Consider the following 5,000-nt stretch of genomic DNA (forward strand, 5'->3'; position numbering starts at 1 on the left):
TGTGTGTGTGTGGGAGGGGGTGCAAGTGTGGGTGGTGAGGGTGTGTGTGGTGTTGGAGTGGTTGGGGAGGTGAATGGGTGGGTGTGTGTATGAGTGTGGGTGGGGGTGTGTGGGTGTGAGAGAGGGGGGGCGGGTGTGGGGGGTGAGTGGGTGTGTGTGGTGTGTGGGTGAGTGTGGGGTGTGGGTGTGTGAGAGGGTGTGTGAGTGTGAAATGTGAGTGAGTGTGGGTCTGGGTGTGTGTGTGTGTGTGTGTGTGTGAGAGTTTGTGGGGGGTGTGGGGGGTGTGTGTGTGTGTGTGTGGTGGGTGAGGGTGTGGGGGTGTTGATGTGAGTGGTGGGGGGTGTGGGGTGGGTGTGGGTGTGTGTGTGTGGTGTGTGTGTGTGGGTGAGGGAGGGTTTGAGTGTGGGTGTGGGTGTGGTGTGTGTGTGAGAGAGAGTGCAAGTGTGAATGTGTGTTGTGTGTGGGTGTGGTGGTGTGTGTGTGTGGGTGTGTGTGTGGGGGGGGGGGTGTGTGTTGTGGGAGTGTGAGTGTGGTATGAGTGTGGGTGTGTGGGGGTGTGGGTGTGTGGTGTGTGTGTGGAGGGTGCGGGTGTGGAATGGGGAGTGTGTGTGTGTGTGGGGTGTGAGAGAGAGTGCAAGTGTGAATTGGTGAGTGTGTGGGGGGGTGTGTGTGGTGGGGTGTGTGTGTGTGGTGTGTGTGTTGTGTGTGGTGTGTGTGGTGTGGGGGGTGTGAATGTGAGTGTGGTATGAGTGTGGGGTGTGGTGGTGTGTGTGTGAGGGGAGTGGGGAGTGTGGGGTGGGAGGGGTGTGTGTGGTGGTGAGGGCGAGTGTTAATGGGGAGTGGGATGGGGAGTGTGATGTGAGTGTGTGTGTGTGTGTGTGTGTGGAGTGCAAGTGTGAATGTGGGGGTGTGTGAAGGGGTGTGTGTGTGTGTGTGTGTGTGTGTGTGTGTGTGAGAGAGAGTGCAAATGTGAATGTGAGTGGTATGAGTGTGTGTGTGCGTGTGTGAGAGAGAGAGTGCAAGTGTGAATGTGAGTGAGTGTGTGTGTGTGTGTGTGTGTGTGTGTGTGAGAGAGAGTGCAAGTGTGAATGTGAGTGTGTGTGTGTGTGAGAGAGAGTGCGAGTGTGAATGTGAGTGTGTATGAGTGTGAGTCTGTGTGTGTGTGTGTGAGAGAGAGAGTGCCAGTGTGAATGTGAGTGAGTGTGTGTGTGTGAGAGAGAGTGTGAGTGTGAATGTGAGTGTGTATGAGTGTGTGTGTGTGTGTGTGTGAGAGTGCAAGTGTGAATGTGAGTGTGTGAAGGTGTGTGTGTGTGTGTGTGAGAGAGAGTGCGAGTGTGAATGTGAGTGCGTATGAGTGTGAGTGTGTGTGTGTGTGTGTGTGTGAGAGAGAGTGCGAGTGTGAATGTGAGTGTGTATGAGTGTGTGTGTGTGTGTGTGTGCCAAATTCTGAGATTCTGGCTAAGTTAGACTTTCATTTGTCGTACTTAAATCTTTCTGAGCGCTCGGATGTAATTCAGTTAATTTATCAATATTCTGCCTTGTTTTCTGATGTTCCATCTTGTACCAATGTCCTAGAGCATGACATTGACGTAGGTCAAGTTAACCCTATTAAGCAACACCCATATAGGGTAAATCCTGTTAAACGCCAGCTTTTGCGCAAAGAGGTAGAGTATATGTTAGAACATAACATAGCTGAAACAAACTTGTAGTGCTTGGAGTTCACCATGTTTATTGGTTGAGAAGCATGATGGTTCGTTTCGGTTTTGTACCGATTTTCGTAAGGTAAATGCCATCACGAAAACCTGACTCTTTTCCTCTTCCGCGGTTAGATGATTGCATTGACCAAGTTGGTTCTGCATCCTTTGTTTCAAAAGTTAGATCTTTTGAAAGGCTACTGGCAGGTTCCACTTAGCCAGCGAGCCCGTGAGATCTCTGCTTTTGTGACACCAGATAACTTCTGCCAATATAATGTTATGGCATTCGGTATGAGAAATGCACCTCCCACTTTCCAGCGTCTGGTTAATAAGGTGTTAGAAGGAGTTGCAGGATGTGAGGCTTACCTTGATGATGTGGTCATTTATAGTTCTACCTGGTGTCAACATTTGGCCCAGCTTGGGGATGTGTTCAAGAGGTTAAAGGCTGCAAACTTGACCCTGAACCTCTCCAAGTGTGAGTTTGGGCAGGCCACAGTTACCTACTTGGGTAAAGTTGTTGGCCATGGACATGTGTCTCCGGTAGGAGCAAAAGTGGAGGCCATTGTGAATTTTGTTGTACCATCATCTCGGCGGGGAACTAAAACGTTTCCTGGGTATGGCAGGATACTATAGGAGTTTTTGCAGAAATTTTGCCACTGTTGCTACACCTTTGACTAACCTGCTTAGCCCTAAGGTTCCTTTTGTTTGGACTGAGTTATGTCAGGTTGCCTTTGACAATCTGAAGGCATTGTTGAGCAGTTCCCCTGTTCTTGCTGCCCCTGATTTTAACAGACCTTTCAAGTTAGCTGTGGACGCTAGTGATTTTGGGGTGGGTGCTATTCTCCTCCAAGATGATTCAGTGGGAGTTGAGCATCCTGTGTGCTATTTTTCAAAGAAATTTGATATCCATCAGAAGCATTATTCTACAATTGAAAAGGAAGCTTTGGCCCTTATTCTGGCTCTGAATCATTTTGATGTGTATGTTTCATCCAGTGTTGTACACTGATCATAATCCTCTAGTGTTCCTTCACAGCATGAGAAATTCTAACCAGCGCTTAATGCGATGGAGCCTGTTTTTGCAGGGATATGATCTTACAGTCTGCCACATCCGTGGGAAGGATAACGTTTTGGCGGATGCTCTGTCAAGGTCGTAAGAGCGGGTGTTTGTCCATCGTTTATGTACTTGTTGACTTTGCCATAGGTTATTCTATAGCAATGTTTTAAGGGTGGGAGTGTTATGTGGGAGTGTTTTAATCTGTGTTTCATTGCAGTTTCCCTGGTCACTCTCCTGCAATTAACAGGTTAATTGGATCCACCTGAAGGGAGTCACTTTAAATCTAGGACACATGCTCTTGCTCTCTCTCTCGTTTTGCAGCCAGCACTGCAGTAGCAGTGTTTCTGCTTCTCCAGTCCCTTTTTTTTTTCCCTTTTGTTATTAAAATAAACTTATTTTGATTGGCATACTTTTGTTTTGTGTCCTTTATGTTGCATCCCTAGAGCCAGGGTTGTAACATAGTGTGTGTGTGTTTAACAGTGAATTGGTGATACCGCTTTATGATACTTTCATGGTCCTAGGTGACATGAACTTGTCAGCGAGTGGAAAGATGTTTCCATCTCGTGAACAGTTAATACTTGAGCAAAAACAAGACTCCACTTTGTCACCCATGTTTGAAGATTTAGTGTCTGATGAAGTACTACCAAATGTTTGCGTCTGGCTATTTTGTTAGTGATGGTGGTTTTGATGAGAAAGTGGACCGATCCGAAAATATCACGTGAGGATGACTGGAGTAGTGTGTTTCAAGTGGTGGTTCCAGAAGTCTATCGATCTGACATATTGTATCTTGCTCATGATCATTGTCTGTCTGGCCACTTGGGGGGTCAGGAAAACCTTGGATCGTGTGTTAAGGCATTTTTACTGGCCTGGGGTGAGGTCCGATGTGGCTCAGTATTGCAGATCCTGTCATGTTTGTCAGGTTGTAGGCAAACCTAACCAGTCTATTCCTGCAGCTCCACTACATCCTATTCCTGCCATCGGAGAGCCATTTGAACATGTTTTGATTGATTGTGTTGGGCCTCTTCCCCGTACCAAGTCAGGTAATCAATATCTTCTCACAATTATGTGTGCCACCACAAGGTTTCCTGAAGCTGTTCCTCTGTGCAAGATTACTGCCCCTGCCATTTCCAAAGCCCTTATTAAGTTTTTCACAGTGTTTGGACTACCAAGAGTTGTTCAGTCTGATCAAGGGTCTAATTTTATGTCTCGCCTTTTCTCTCAGCTGTTTAAAGCAGTTTTCTATTCAGCATAATGTCTCATCTGCATATCATCCAGAGTCTCAAGGTGCACTTGAAAGATTCCATCAAACTCTTAAGACTATGCTGAAGACCTACTGCAAAGAGTTTGAGAGAGACTGGGATGATGGCGTTCCATTACTCCTTTTTTGCAGTTAGAGAGGTGGGTTCAGGAGTCCCTTGGCTTCAGTCGGCTGAACTTGTGTTTGGCCACACTGTGAGGGGTCCCTTGAAATTGGTAAAGGAGAAGTGGTTAGATGTTGAGCATTCTACTCCTACTAACCTCTTGGACTATGTGTCTAACTTTTCGTTTCAGACTTAGTAGAGCCTGTGAACTGGCCAAAGAAAATTGAAAGCAGCTCAGGAGAAGATGAAAGACTTGGTATGATCGAAAGGCTAAACATCGTGTTTTTGTTCAGGAGACCAAGTGCTGGTGCTCTTACCAATACTGGGGTCTGCGTTGCAGGCTCAATATAGTGGTCCGTATACCATTGATCGGAAAGTTGGTGAGTGTAACTACTTGGTTAAGACTCCAAATCGTAAAAGGAAAACCCGAATGTGCCATGTGAATTTACTCAAGCCTTACTTTGACCGTAACCAAACTGCGTCTACCGAGGTCAAGGCCTTGGCTGCACTGAATGCTCCAACTACTGAGACCGTAGAAGGGGGTTGCTGTCTATGAGATTGCTCGGAGTAGATTGCCAAATTCTGAGAGATTTGGCTAAGTTAGACTTTTCATTTGTCGTACTTAAATCTTTCTGAGCGCTCGGATGTAATTCAGTTAATTTGTCAGTATTCTGCCTTGTTTTCTGATGTTCCATCTTGTACCAATGTCCTAGAGCATGACATTGATGTAGGTCAAGTTAACCCTATTAAGCAACACCCATATAGGGTATTCTGCGTTAAACGCCAGCTTTGTGCAAAGAGGTAGAGTATATGTTAGAACATAACATAGCTGAACCGACTTGTAGTGCTTGGAGTTCACCATGTTTATTGGTTGAGAAGCATGATGGTTCG

The sequence above is a fragment of the Cyprinus carpio genome, chromosome B2, assembly GCF_018340385.1.
Source record: "Cyprinus carpio isolate SPL01 chromosome B2, ASM1834038v1, whole genome shotgun sequence".
NCBI lineage: Eukaryota > Metazoa > Chordata > Actinopteri > Cypriniformes > Cyprinidae > Cyprinus > Cyprinus carpio.